Below are 16,275 nucleotides of genomic sequence, written 5' to 3'. Positions count from 1 at the left end.
GCCATTAAGACATTCTTAGCACTGGTAAGAGCAATAGAGAACTGGAGGCATGCCAGCCACTACACAACACCTCCTGGTTGCCCTTTCTGTCTCCTCTTGCCCATTATGTATTTGAAAAGGCTATTTTAGAAACATTTTTATCAGAAGTTGGACAGTAGCTTTTCCTTTAAGAATGCCTGCCACTGCCTCTATTTTACTAAATGAATTATGTTAGTACCTCTAAGTTTTCCATGTATATCTTTATTACAAACCAAAAGATATAGAGTTCAGAAAAGCTTTTAGGTTTTCTATTTTATACCAATACATCTGTTTGTCCTCTGGGACTTTATGAACTTCAAATTTTGTACTGTCACATTCAATTTTTGTCAGCCTGAGGAAAGATTTGTATGTTGAGTTATGCTGTGCTTTTTAAAGCATGTCATCATTCACCCCAGATAATTGATGTGATGAGGGTCAATGTTATAGTTTTAGTCTTCATTATATCTCATTTGATTTCACAAAGAAAACCCTAGTGACTCCAAATCCAATTAGGTTTCTATCTTATTTTTGGTGGAGTCACTAGGGTTTTCAATAAAGAAAAAAACATTTTTTTTTAAATTTTTTTATTCACTGAATAATCCTTACAAAGTTGTCAAAAGTAGGGTGTCTATATACATGTGGACCTATTCTTGAACTATTGGTTTTTATTTTGTTTATTTGTCTATTTTGATATTAATATTACACTGTCTTCAATACTGGAGTTTTATAATAAATCTTGAAATAACTAAAAAATAAAAAAATAAAATAAAAAAGAGCTTGCATCTGCAAAAAGTGCCACTTTTACTTCTTCATTCCCAATTTGGACGCCTTTTATTTCTTTCTCTTGCCTGATTGATCTGGCTAGGACATCCAGAACTATGTTGAATAACAGTGGTGACAGTGGGCATCCTTATCTTATTCCTGATCTTAGAGGAAATGTTAATGTTGATAGTAGGTTAGTCAGAACCTCATTAAATCCTAGCCTGTTGGTCAACCAATTCTTACATTGTATTTCAATCTGTTTTTAAAAATTCTAGCATTATATTTCTAATCCTTGCTCAGCTTGACTCCAAGGTCTTTTCTTTGTCTAGTTAGTCCATATTTTTTCAATGGTTATAGCCTTACTAAATTTTATTGTCTGTTTTCTTGACCACATCTCCAAATTATTAAACTTACTTTGGCTCTTAATCATGTATCTACTGAGGTGTGCTATCAGTAAATGTAAAGCTCTGTTTTCTGTAATTCACAAAAACAAAAACCTGTGGTGTTTTACCTGATGCTCCTACCAGGCTGACACTGCCTCAGTTCTTTCAGTGCACTTACCTAGTCGATTGAGTGAAAGAGGTTGGTGAGTCAGACCTACAGACAGACTCCTGAGACAGGAGATACCAGCAAGTAGCATGCTCTAGGTGGTTTTAGAAGAGAAGACTAGAAACAAAGAGGATGCTATGGGATTCTTTTTTATTTTTATTTATTAAATTACAAATTAAACAAGCTTGAGAACTTCTAGTACAATGTGTATTCTTTCTCAGTTTGTTATACCCTTTGCAGTTAGAGAATAACTACATTACTTTCGTGTTACATATTTTTTAATTGAGAAAAACTTCAAAAATCCAAAAAGAAATAAAAATATAACTCATACTCAAATTTATTACTCAGATTTAGAAACTGTTAATATTGCCGAAACCGGTTTGGCTCAGTGGATAGAGCGTTGGTCTGTGGACTGAAAGGTCCCAGGTTCGATTCCGGTCAAGGGCATATACATTGGTTGCAGGCACATCCCCAGTGGGGGAGTGCAAGAGGCAGCTGGTTGATGATTCTTTCTCATCGATGTTTCTAGCTCTCTATCCCTCTCTTTTCCTCTCTGTAAAAAATAAATAAAATTTATTAAAAAAAAAAGCTGTTAATATTTTTTTCAAATTTGATCCTATTCTTCCTTTTGCAGAAACAAAACACTATATATAATGATAAAATTCCCTTTAACCACCATCTCCAATCTCATCTTCCCTTTTTCAAATCATTCACTATTATCAATTTAGTTTATAAATTACTATTATCAATTCAGTCCTTTAGTGTCTTTTTAAACATGTAAAGCAATTACATGTTGTTAAGAAAATTATTTCACACTGACTTCCACTATAAAATCAATTCTATTCTGATGGGCAGAGGGATTTTTAAGTCCTTAGTTGTAATGAAAATGAAATTAAAATCAATCTTACAATTGTTTTAATGTAATATTATTTTAACACTAGAGGTCTGGTGCATGAAATTTGTGCACAGGCGAGGGGTGTGTGTCCCTCAACCCAGCTTGCACCCTCTCCAACCTGGGACCCCTCGAGGGATGTCCAGCTGCCCATAGGATCGGGTCTAAATAGGCAACCGGACATCCCTCTCACAATCCAGGACTGCTGGCTCCCAACCACTCACCTGCCTGCCTAATTGCCTTCTAATCGCTTTTGCCTGCCAGCCTGATTACAGCCTAACAACACCCCTACTGGCCAGGTCACCCCCAACTGTCCTCCCCTGCTGACCTGATTGCCCCTAACTGTCCTCCCCTACAGTCCTGGTCACCTCCAACTGCCCTTCCCTGCTGGTTCTGTCACCCCTAACTGCCCCCCTCCCTTGCCAGTCTGGTCATCCCTAACTGCCCTCCCCTGCAGGCCTGGTCGCTCCCAACTGCTCTACCCTGCAGGCCTGGTTGCCCCTAAATGCCCTCCCCTGCTGACCTGGTCACTCCTAACTGCTCTTCCCCGCTGACCTGGTTGCCCCCAACTGTCCTCTCCTTCAGGCCTTTTCTCCCCCACTCCCCCAACAGCCCTCCCCTATAGGCCTGGTCCCCCCCAACTTCCCTCTCCTACAAGCCTGGTTATCCCCAACTGCCCTCTCTGCCAGTCTGGTCACCCCTAACTGCCCTCCCCTGCACGCATGGTTGCCCCCAACTGCCCTCCCCTGAAGGCCTGGTTCCCCCCAACTGTCCTCTTCCAGCCTGGTCACCCCACACTGCTTTCCCCTATAGGCCTGATTGCCCCCAACTTGCTTCGCTTGAAGACCTGGTCCCTCTCAACTGCCCTCTCCTACTGGCTTGATCACCCACAACTGGCCATCTTGTGACAGCCATCTGTGTCCACATGGGGGTGGCCATCTTTGACCATATCGGGGTGGCAATCATGTGGGATGGTCAATCTGCATATTACTCTTTTATTAGATAGGATGCTTCACAGCATGTCTCAACCATGTAATCTTGCTCTCCTCTGGCCCTCTCCAGTTAGCATTAGTGGCAGGTTTCTTACAGAATCCTTAGGTAAGTGGATAGACTGAACATGTATCCTGGGCCAGTGCCCCAATGCTCTTTTTATTCATTAAAATCTTTTTTAAAAGTTGCTTGAGCTCTATAAAGTTCTGTTCCTCATAAGTGAAGCAGATATTGCTGTAGCCAGACCCTTCAGGTATGAGCAACAGTGACAACATGAGCAGAAGGGATGGTATGCGGTGCTTATATTCAGTAAGTTGATTTGTACTTAATGGATTGCCCTCTTCACAGCTTCTTAAGTAATTTCTGTTAACTGAGATATAGTAATGTCTGTGCAAGAAGAATTAAAGGCATTGCTGAAAAGTCTAAAACTTGTTTTTACACTTAACTTCATTTACTAGTATTCATCCAAACAGTCAACAGATATCTAGGTTGAGTACTTTAGAAGCAGAGCAAGAGATGGCAATGACTGTAAGTGACTTTAGAGGGAGAGCTTTTAGTTGAAAATCCTCGGGAAGTGAAGGAGTCAGGATAAAGCTATGGAAAGGTCTTAGTTGAAGCTTGACCTCAGCCTGTTCACAGCGAGCTCTGGAGAATGGCACCCTCAGTTACCCCCCTGGAAGCAAGAGCAATAGCCTTTTTTGCCCTTGTATCATTGAGTCATTGGTTAAGGGCTGCCCACTAGGAGAGGGTTAAGGGGGAATCCCTAACCTCACAGGCATTTCTAGGTGAGGTAGTCCCATTGGTGGAGGGCAATTCTCTAACGTGTACACCTGAGCTTCCAGAAGTCAACAACATCTACTATAGTACACCTGCTGAGTGCAGTCGCTAGAACTGTCCGGGCCTTGAGAAAAACTGAAGCTTTCTTTCTACTAGTAATGAGGAAGTATGCAATAAACAAACAATTCAGTAAACAGAAAAATATCAATGCCTTAATGGAAATGGTATAAACATTTTTAAAGGGCAATGTGATAGGAAGTAAATGGGAAACTAATTGGGGACTAGAACTCAGAAACATTAACCTTGACCACAGTTACTACCTTCATAATTGTGGGATTTGCAGCAAGGCATTATGGCACTTTAGCAGCTTCGTCTGTTCTAGAGACCCAGTGGATGAATTGACCCAGTAGAGGGTGGATCCATAAAGGATTACAGATTGCAGTGACTAGAGGCTTGTGAGAACTTGGGCTAGTGACAGTTTAGAATAGGACAGCCAACCCCGAAGTACCAGGCCTCGCTAGGGCCTCACCCTGGGAAACAGTGTTACCAAGGATGCTGATACTGGTGAGAATATTGGTGTGATAATCAAGAAATTAAGGGGAAAGAGACAGAAAGATATGAGGCTTGTCATAAATTCCCAAATGTGAGATTTATAACCTCTTTGAACATGACTAATGTGTCATGTATCTCATTCTCTGATGAGAATAGAAATCAGGAACTGAGCAGAGCTGAACCTGCAGCTAAGGAGATGGAATAAAGCAGGGGCAGCACTGCAGGCTTTCCAATCTGTAATAACAAAGGTGTCTTTATCTCAGAACTCAGACACACATTCTGAATGTGATTTTTTTTAACAACTCTCAGTGACAGTGTATATAATTGGATATCATTTTCCACCAAGGACTTAAAAATTCTGCTGCTGTCTTACTTGAATAATGTTGCTAATACTTAAGTATTCAAAACAAAGAATTGCCATAAGGAAGTAGAAAGTAGTCTCGCACAAAGCAAGATGTCTCCAGTGTGATAAAGCATAAAAATAATGTAAGACCCTTAAAGCCAGACCTATTGAAATATTTTGTAATAAGATAGGAAATGACTGAAAATATTTTAACTCAGTCTCACTTATAATCTCATTGCATTTAAAAGATCTGTCAAACTTACATATTTGTCTTCAACAAAGTCGTACATATTCACATTTTGTTGATCCCTCTATGTGTTAAATGGCTGTTAGAGATGCTATATCACAGATATTTAAAAAAAATTAAAAACAAATTTTAATTTGATCCTTTGAGGTGAAGATCATGCTTTAGCAGTAAAGGAGAAAATAACTCCTTTAGATAAATCTGTGGAGAAAACATTTTTAAAATCAGGATATTTATGACTTTTAATTGTTAAATTATTGTGGCTGAAAATAATGTATGTTACCCTATGATATCATAATGTAATAAAAAAATACATATATAGGGCACAAGAACTTCTAAAACTCTTGCCATCCATTTTCTAAGTTTTAGGACTTTTTTTTTAATACAATATTTGATTTCCATTACCAGTTCTAAGACTCATGCAATCTCTATAGTGATGAGTCCTTTATTTTGTGACTAAGGTGACTCTAGGGCTTCTAGGTAGCTTCAGAATGGGGGCAGGTTGTCAGAGGAATCGACCTTGTGATTGGGGGGTTGGAACTTTCAGCCCCATCTTTATCCTCCTTTCCCCGCTCCTCCCCGCCGTGCACACACACACACCTCAGGAGAGAGGAGAACCACTGAAGATTAAGTCAATCAGCAATGGCCAGTGGAGAATAGAAGGTGCTTCAAGCAGAAGGAGAGACGAACACAAAGAAATTTGGAGGTACAAGAGAAGTTGGGGACACTGAGTATGTCTAGAATCTACGTAGTGTGGAGGGGAATGTACCTGGATAGGGTGAGGAGTCAAAGTGTACAGTTTTCTTAAATATCACACTCAACAGTCAGACTTTCCCTTCATGGAAATGAAGGACCAACACCTATCAATTTCAGAGACAGGACTCTTACTAGATGTCTCAAAGATGGATGCATTAATTAATTTGTTTACTAAATGTGTATTGAACATTCACCGTACTCCAGACATCATGCTGGAAGGAGACAGCTCAAAGACAAATCCTTGCCCTTAAGGAGAGCTCACTGTCTGGAAGGGGAGACAGAGGTGGGAGCATGTAATTGTGATAAAGAATGACATGTACAACAGCAGAGCCTGTTCTAGGCCAGTGGCTCTAAACATACAATCAATAAAAGAATTTTCTTTTGAGAAGATACATTCTAAAATATAGAAAAATAAAAACAAAAAATGAGCTGAAGATGAAAACAATACCTTAAAAACAGTTTTAGATTTTATTAATAACACAAAAAAACTTTTTATTTTTATTAAAAGTTAAATAATCTGCTCTACCTCTAGCAGTAATGTACTCATACATTCATTCATTCTTAGGGCAAACATTTATTGCATACCTAAAGTGTATGAAGCATGATAATAGGCACTAGACACTTAAAAAAAAGATTATATTCCCCTCGCCTATAGATGATATGCCTTGTGAGGGGACAGTTATATGAATAACTGTAATGTTTCTTTTTAAAAAATATATTTTATTTATTTTTTACAGAGAGGAAGAGAGAGGTTTAGTTAGAAACATCAATGAGAGAGAGATATCAATCAGTCGCCTACTGTACACTCCCTACTGGGGATGTGCCCACAACCAAGGTACATGCCCTTGACCGGAATCGAATTCGGGACCCTTCAGTCCGCAGGCTGACGCTCTATCTACTGAGTCAAACTGGTTTCAGCTGTAATGTTTCTTAAGTGTCAAGTACTTTTTATGGAACAATTATTTCAACTGAGAGGATAGAAGTGAGCAATAAGGAGAGCTTCAAAGAGGAGGTCACATTTGAACTGAGCCTTTAGGAATGGGCCTTAACGGTTTGTTAGGTAAAGACAGGAGAAGGGACAAAAACACTTTCTAAGAGAAGTAAGTACACACAGGTATGCAGGTGCTTTAAGGAGTGATCAGCTACTCAGTATGTAGGCCTCAGGGTGCATAACTGAAGTAGCTGACTAGAATGTGCCCTCAACAAATATGGTTGAACATCTGTTATGTGCTGGTCAGTTTTCTAAGCATGAGTGATTACTCCCAGCCTTCATGTGTATATTCTATTTGCTGGTAAGGGAGGGAGGGAAGATGGGAAGGGTGGATAATATTAAATAAACTTATGGGGGGAAATAAAGCATGGAAGGGGGCAAACATAGGGTTTAAGATATTTAATAGGTTGTCCAGAGATCCTCCCTGAGTAAATTGACATTTGAGTAGCACTGATAGACAGTAGCCTATTTCTAGTATTTTGCCTCTAGTAATGCCTTTTTTAAAATTTTTTATCTATAATTAATTATTTTCTTTCTGTTGTGTTTTTTGGAGATTTTCTGAATAAACAAATAAATAGCAATAATACGTAAACTCAGATGACAGATAGGACAAATGAAGACACCCTCATATTCATCCTGAAAGAGTAGAGATTTCCCAAGAGGTGAGCAAACTTTTATTCCCAAGATGACATAATTATTTAATATCTTTAAATGATGCCGAAGTGCCCACCAGCACAAGGTGAAAAATGTTGTGCATACAGCTTTCTCAGAATCATTCTGGTGGCTCTCCACAGTGCTTATCCTGACATAGTGCATAAAGAGTGAAAAGAATAACTGCCATTTTAAGCCACTCATTTATTTAATTTTGGGTTCAAGAAATGTGATAGATACCAGAAGAGAAAGGCAGCCAGATGTTGAACTTGCTATGCAGCATCAGCTGTCCAGCTCCACCCAGTTTCCAGAAGGTGTTGGCTCAGGATCGCAGCTCCTTGTTGCTGTTTTCCTAGTGGTGACTTAAACATTTCTGTATGGAAACAACTGGATATATTATGGAATAGCAGTCAAAATCTCCACCAACTTTAAGATAAAATAAAGATGACAGTGATGTGCTTACAGGGCCGTTTCTGCCCTCTGCCCTCTAATTCCTCAGTGGTATTTGTTCCTTCTTCTTTGCCATTACAATGACACTGGAAAATAGGCCGGAGTTAAAAGGAACTATGTAACTTCTGCTGCTAAAGGCAATATAGATAATTTTCTTATGATACACTAGTATTTTCCTTTAAGAAAATCGATCATAAAAACATAAAATAGGTAAATCACAGAAACCTTAAGAATAGATTTCCTTTAGGTTAAGAATTCTCCAAATATAACTTACATACTTTTTATTTAACTCAAGTAGTTAAAGTGTGATACATTTAAAATGAGAGCATTGGGAATTTTTTCTAGTTGATGAATAACCAGAAAAGATTGACCAAACTAGAAGGATTCAGATTTAGGCCACAATAATTATAGCATAATTTTTCTCTTTTTGTATTGGATGGCAGCACTACTGTCTCTCTTTGAGGGCCTGGAAAGTTTCTTTCCTAACATGGTGAAAGAAATTTGCCTTTTATGCTCAGGGGGAGGAAGGTGGTATGCTGCGGCTATTCAGTAGATAGCCCAGAATGTTTGTAAACATAGATTATTAAGTTTGTTAAATGCCTCCAATATGCCATATAATATCATTTCTTACTCATGTTTGACTTGCATTAATGAGTGGACTCTTGCTATAGCCATATTTATTTTAATGAACTATAAAGTTAGATAAGATTCTTGTCAGCTATTTGAAACTGTGTCTATTTCTTCTTTCCCTCTTATGTATAATTATCGTTTTTCTAAAAGAAAGTTAACCATAAACCAATTAAAATATTGCTCACTAAGATATCATCCTCAAAATAAACATCACTACTTTGAGATCTCTTACACCTCACTAAATTAGATGATATTAGCTTACTGTACCTTCACACACGCCATGTCAGGACAGATGGTGCTTGCTCTCTAAAAGCCAATTTTCTTTATTTTGTTTTTAAAAAAACCAAACAAACAAAAAACATGGTCCTTACACAATTTAATTACTTTTATTGCTTCTGGAATCATTTAAAATTACTATTGAAACATTAATTATTCCTATTTAAAAAAAACTTTAAAGTCACAGGTTTAAAGAAGACTAAAGGTTAGCACCATATTTCATTGAGTAGCACCTTTATTAACACAGGGTTTAATTGATAGACAACTTCAGTTTGTAAGAAGTGAGAACAATTGGTGCTAACATAAATGTCAGCAGGAACATTCTAATTAGTTCATTAATTATACTGGCAACTGTTATGTATTGGGAAGCCATTTCTTTGTTAAACCCCAGACTGAGGAAATGTGACTGAGGAGATGTGTTTTAACTTTTCTTCTCCTAGTAGTGTTGAAATTGTTGACTCTATTTAAACTTTCAAACTAGTTAGCTTATATTTCAAAGCTGTTCCTGGGGGGAACAAATCATAATAGAACGGAAATTGTAACAAATAAAATGTTCTCCTAGGGTTATTACTTATTTGTGTGGAAAATAATTTCTTTTGATCCACAATGCCCATATTAATACAGAGCAATAATAATCATCAGATAGTCTGAAAAAGAATCAGTATTTGAGTCAATTCATATGATACCTGTGACAATAGCAGTCACCGTATCACTTACAAAGAGGAAGTTTATAATATTGTAGGATATCTGTAAAACAATCTTTCTTCCGGTATTAAGTACTATGCAGAAGACAGTGGATTGTTTCTACTCTTACATAATTAGAGAAACTTACTGAAATATAAGTCAGCCTACTTTTTCTTCTTTTGTCAGTTATTATGTTAAAATCTTTATTGTTGCAAGTTTACAGATGTCCCTCTTTTTTCCCCCCATTTCCCCTCTCCACCCAGTTTCCATCCCACCCCAGGCCTTGGTCACCCTATTGTCTCTGTCCATAGGTAATGCCTATATGCATATAAGATCTTTGTTAAATCTCTTCCTGTCCCTTCTACACCCCTTCCCTCTGAGAATCCTCAGTCTGTTCCATTTTCATGCCTCTGATTCTATTTTATTCACTAGTTTATTCTGTTCCTTAGATTTCTTATTCATTTATTTTTATTTTTAGATTCAATTATTGATAGATATGTACCAGTAGATAAATAAATAGATATTTATTGCCATTTTATTGTTCATATGTTTTATCTTTTTCTTTTTCTTCCTCTTCTTAAAGAATACCCTTCAACATTTCATGTAATACTGGTTTGGTGGTGATGAACTCCTTTAGCTTTTTCTTAACTCTGAAGCTCTTTATCTAACCTTCATTTCTATATGATAGCTTTGCTGGATAGAGTAATCTTGGTTGTAGATCCTTGCTATTAATCACTTTGAATATTTCTTGCCACTCCTTTCTGGCCTGCTTAGTTTCTGTTGAAAAATCAGCTGACAGTCATATGGGTGCTCCCTTGTAGATAACTGCTTTTCTCTTGCTGCTTTTAAGATTCTCTCTTTGTCTTTTGCTCTTGGCATTTTAATTATGATGTGTGTTGGTGTGGTCCTCTTTGGATTCCTTTTGTTTGGAGTTCTGTGTGCTTCCTAGACTTGTAAGTCTATTTCTTTCACCAGATTGGGGAGGTTTTCTGTCATTATCTGTTCAATTAAGTTTTTAATATCTTGCTCCTCTCTTCTTCTGGCACTCCCATAATGCGAATGTTGGTATGCTTAAAGTTGTCCCCAAGGCTCTTTACATTATCTTCATATTTTTGGACTCTTTTTGCTCTTCTTTTTTTAAAAAAAAAAAAAATATTTTATTTATTTTCCACAGAGAGGAAGGGAGAGGGATAGAGAGTTAGAAAGGTCGATGAGAGAGAAACATCGACCAGCTGCCTCTTGCCCACACCCTACTGGGGATGTGCCCACAACCAATGTACATGCCCTTGACCGGAATCGAACCTGGGACCTTTCAGTCCCCAGACCGACGCTCTATCCACTGAGCCAAACCGGTTTCGGCTCTTTTTGCTCTTCTGATTGAGTGTTTTTTCTTTTCTTGAATTTCAAATCATTGATTTGATTCTCAGAATCCTCTATTATACTGTTGAATCCCTTAATGTTATTTTTTATTTCAGTCAGTGTATCCTTAATTTTTGATTGGTCCTTTTCCATGTGTTTGGCATTCTAAGATCCTTGAAAGTCTCACTAAATTCCTTGCAGGTCTCATGAAGATTCTTGAGTAACCTTATAACTGTGGTTTTGAACTCTGTATCCAGTAGTTAGCTTTCTTCCATTTCTTTCATTTGTGACCTTTTTCTTTATCTTTGAATTCTGGCTGCTTCCCTGTATTGGGTAGAGGTGCTCTCCTGGAGTAGATAGAGTGGCCTTGTATAGTAGGTATCCTATAGGGCCCAGTAGCTTAGCTTCCTCAGTCCCCTGAGCTGGGCACTCTAGGTGCACCCCTTTGTGGGCTGTGTGCACAATCTTCTTGTAGTTAAGACTTGATTGCTGTTGATGTCACTGGGAGGAATTGACCTCCAGGCCAATTGCCATGAGGACCAGCTGCGGCTACAGTGGGAGAGCTGCTTGCAGGACATACCCCTATGGATCAGGACTTGCTTCAGTGGGGTTTTGGTGCTCACTGAGTCTGCCTCTTGATTGTGTTGCTTATGGATGTATAGAGTTGTAATCTGGTATGGTCTGATGCTGTCCACAGGGTGCACTAGCTCTTGGGACTCTAGGGAGGTGCAAACTCAGCCTACTTTTTCATTTTATGTAAAATTAATATTCATTTTATGTATTTTACTAGCCTTTGCTTTTCTCTTCATGTAAAATACAAAAAGGACCAAGAACAGGACAAAAATCACTTTTATAAATTCCCATTTGTATTTATCCTCATTTGTAGTACCTTTTGGAAATCATCTGGTTTGTGCTTGTGGTTTTGATTTCTGGGCAGAAGTCTTTTCAGAAATCTAATTTGACAGGTTGCATGATATCAGGATCCAGGTGTTACAAAGCAATTTTATTTGCCTTTTTAAAATTGGAATTCAGCTTGAATTTCCTATTATTAATCTGCTATGAAGCACTATTAAGGTAACTTACATTTTCCTTCTACCACCAATGATATAAGAGTTCCTTTTTCCATTTTGGTGCTGGAAGGTGTTATGTTGTTGCTCATTAAATATGTGACAGCTGAAGTGAGAAATTCACTATATTGCTATAAAAATCTGTGTGAACACATCATTTTCTATTCCTCACCTACCCCCTTCTGTATTGCAAGAATATTAACATGAATTTAAGTAAGATTAATTAAATCCTGTTCTTGGTTTTTTTAAAACTCTAAAAATTAATTTTTAGCAGAAGATAGCATAAAGTATGACCTACAGTAAACTTACAAGACCTAGGAATACAGAAAATGAATATATGACTATATATTACCATATTGCAAAAGAATTATTTTATTCATACTAAAAGTTAATAAGCACCAATAAATTGCCACAAGATATTTTCACTTTCCTTAACATCCCCCAAGACTTTCTTTTAGACACATTTAAATTTGTCTAAATTAAATTTTAGTGAAGTTTAAAGAATAATAATAGATGCTTTGTAAAGTGTAGTGCTAGGGTCCTCGGAAGCCGTAGATCACAGGACTAGCTCCATGAGAGCATGGATCATGGGTTGGGAGCTTGGAATAGGGGTCAGGGATCTGGCAGCATGCCAGATTGCCAGGGAATTTACTGAAGAAGTCAGTCACCTTTCAAGTTAGAGTTGCAAATAGGGCAAATAATCTAGAAATTCTTAATGTCAGTACTTGTACTGCCAGCATCCCTGCTCATACCCAAAGTTTCCTGCTACAATAATAAGTGGAATTTAACTCAGTTGGAGTCTATGATGGACATAAAAATTCTGCCTCTTAGTCCCTTGACTAGTAAATCCTAAATGTACTTCTCAACATGATTATACTTTCTAATACACACTTATAAATGAATAAGGAGGGTTCCTTACCTCTAAGACAATCTAAGAGTTTGTTAATCAAACTCAACATTTATGAAAGTGGTTTCTGTAGTTCCAGATTCTCTATTTTTAAAAAAGTGTTCCAAGATCCAATGAATTTGAAAGTTCATATACTGTATGTTGTACTATAAGCTATGGTTGATTTTCCAACTTTTAGAGTCTTTGTTCATTTCATTCATACATTCATTTATTCAATAAACTAGAGGCCCTGTGTATGAAAATTCATGCACTGGAGGGGGCGTTCCTCAGCCCAACCTGCCCCCTCTCACAGTCCGGGAGCCCTGAGGGGCAGGAGGCTACCCAGCAAAATGCCCCCATCACACCTCTGCTGCTGTCACTGCTGGCAGCACAAGCCTTGGCCAGCCCTGGTTACCTGAGTTTCGATGGCCCTGGGCAGCTGGGCAGCCACCATCCGAGGCTTCCCTGTGCCTTAGGCCGGCCCTGGGCAGCTGGGGAACTGAGGGGACTGGGAGATTCCAGAGGCAGGCACGTGGAGTGGCTGGGCCCGCTGGGGTGGGCCGGGCCTTGCTACACACCTGCCGCCCCAACGGGGCTGAGGGGAGTGGGCACCGCCATCTGTGGCTGTGGGAGCTGCCAACTTTGAGGGTGTGGCAGTCAGTTAGCATATTCCCTCCTTATTGGCTGTGGGCATTGCCGTCTTTGCAATGATGTGAGGGTCAATTAGCTTATTCCCTCTTTATTAGATAGGATACTTATTAAATTCTTCCTATGAGCCTGATATCCATTAGATGTTGGGATAGGATAAGGGATAAGGTAGATCAAGACAAAGGGTCTACATTCTTAAATCTTACCAACTGTGTAGAAAGATAGATATTAAAATAAGCAGCTACACTATAAGTTAAGGGCTAAAACAGGGAGAGGTCCAGGACTCAGTAGGAATAAACAGCAAAGCTATCTAACCTGGCCTGAAAAGGGTCAGTGAGAGGATTCTCTATAAATACTGTCTACGTTAAGAACTTGAAGATCAAGTAGAAGTTAGACAGGCAAGTAACTTTCAGTTATAAGAGCAGCAATAATGATAACAGGAAATCATTAAAGCTGACATATAAGTGCACTTTTTAACCTGCCATACACTGTGCTAGATGCTTTCCAAGCATTCTATCAGTGGGCCTCCTGAGTGGGTTTTATTTCTTAACCCAATATCATATGACAATAATTGGCAAGAACTAGAATTTAAATCCTGATTGCTCTGATTTTAAAGTCTTCTTTCCACCTCCTTTCTACTGGCTCTCAAAGCAGTGGACTAATTTTGATTAACTATGTTTTGCTAAAGCAAAAACAGATTTAACTTACTAGTATATATGAAGTTTGCTTTGTTTATGATTTTCATATGATTTTTTTTCTAATGGCTAGATATTTTACAATTTGGATAAATTATAGTAAAATTTGGAATTTGGGTAGAAGTTTTAAAAGTATGTGATAGCATTGAATTCTGAAGTTTCCATTCCAAGTAGATACATTCCAAGTATCTACACATAGTAGATACTCAAAACAACACCATTGTAACTGTACATTTTACTTCGAATAAGTGGTAGGGTAGTTTGAAAAAAAAACAAAACACTTCAAAGTCTTGTAAAGAAAGGAGTTTACATTTAAAAGTAATTTAATTCTCTGTATGATGTGATCAAGATGGCTGTAGGATAATTTATTATTAAGATATAGCATAGTAAAATGAAGATATAAAATTGATCCCCTTAAAAATGTCTGGACCTACCAACTGCAGCTTATGAACACATCTTTTTCAAAAATAATAATGGGTTCAGTGAACATATTTCCTCATTGAGGAGTACATAGCATCAAGACAGCTTACTATTAATACTTCTTAATATCTAAAAGAGAAGGTCAGGAAAAGAGGAGCAGGTAAATTTAAGAAAATAAAATGGATTGCCATGATCACAGCAGATATGTTTAAAATCCCTTGGATCCTGGAGTGAGGTGAGGTAGTTTGGCTTTTGCCTAATGATGGCAGATTGTGCCAGGCCCACACATAATTCATAGACTTACTTTAATTGGTGTGCCAACATGCCAGTCATCACCAAATTCACCATCAAAATTATTTTAAAACTTTGAGGCCAGGTGCACAAAATCTGTGCACGGGGGGGGGGGGGGGGGGGGGGGGGGAGGTGTTCCTCAGCCTAGCCTGCACCCTCTCCAATCTGGGACATCCCTCTCCCAATCCAGGACTGCTGACTCCCACCTGCTTGCCTGCCTGCCTTCCTGATTGCCCCTAACCACTTCTGCCTGCCAGCCTGATCATCCCCTACCCACCCCCCTGCCAGCCTGATTGATGTCTAACTGCTCCCCTGCCAGCCTGTTTGCCCCTAACTGCCCTCTCCTGCAGGCCTGGTCACTCCTAACTGCCCTCCCTTGCAGACCTGGTCCCCCCCAACTGCCCTTCCTTACAGGCCTGGTCCCTCCCAACTGCCTTCCCCTGCTGGCCATCTTGTGGTGGCCATCTTGTGTCCATATGGCGGCAACCATCTTTGACCACATGGGGGCAGCCATCTTGTGTGTTGGAGTGATGGTCAATTTGCATATTATTCTTTTATTAGATAGGATAGAGGCTTGGTGCACAGGTGGGAGCCAGCTGGTTTGCCCTAAAGGGTGTCCTGGATCAGGGCGGGGGTTCCCTTGAGGCATGGGGCAGCCTGAGTAAGGGGCCTGTGATGGTTTGCAGGCCAGACACACACCCTGGTGACCCAAGCAGAGACCCTGGGATCTGGGATTTATTTATCTTCTATAATTGAAATTTTGTAGCCTTGAGCAGTGGCCAGGGTGGGTGGAATGCTTGGCTTCCTCCATTGCCAGGGAAACCAAGCCTCCTGCTTGCTTAGTGGCCACAGCCATTTTTTGGGGATTTATTTATCTTCTATAATTTGAAACTTTGTAGCCTTGAACAGAGGTCAAGGCAGGCCAAGGCTGCAAAAGCTGGGCTTCCTCCATCACCGGGGGCAACTCAAGCCTCCTGTTCTTTCCAGCTCCATGGCTGCCACCATTTTTGTTGGGATTTATTTATCTTCTATAATTGAAACTTTGTAGCCTTGAGTGGAGGCCTGGGCCTGCCAGGGTGTGCAGGAAGCTTGGCTTCCTCCATTGCGGGGGAAACTCAAGCCTCCTGCTTGCTCTGTGACCACAGTCATCTTGGTTGGGTTAATTTGCATACTTGCTCCTGATTGGCTGGTGAGCATGGCTTGTGGGTGTAGCAAAGGTATGGTCAACTTGCATATTACTCTCTTATTAGATAGAATAATATATATAATGTATATATCATACAAATATATATTTTTAATTTCTTTTCATCATCAAATGGTGATTTGGAGGAGTGAAATAATCAC

The 16,275-nt window shown here is 39.1% G+C and overlaps 1 protein-coding gene across 1 annotated transcript in view; it reads left to right on the top strand.

Moving 5' to 3' along the window:
• The window catches only part of VWA8 (von Willebrand factor A domain containing 8), a 333,534-nt gene that overhangs the window by 169,583 nt on the left and 147,676 nt on the right, over window positions 1-16,275 (top strand). The gene's annotated exons all lie outside the window — the stretch shown is intronic.

Source organism: Pipistrellus hanaki, assembly GCF_964339955.1.
Source record: "Pipistrellus hanaki genome assembly, chromosome: 3".
NCBI lineage: Eukaryota > Metazoa > Chordata > Mammalia > Chiroptera > Vespertilionidae > Pipistrellus > Pipistrellus hanaki.
Note: the sequence above shows the minus strand (reverse complement) of the source record. Positions and strands in the feature narration are given on the sequence as shown.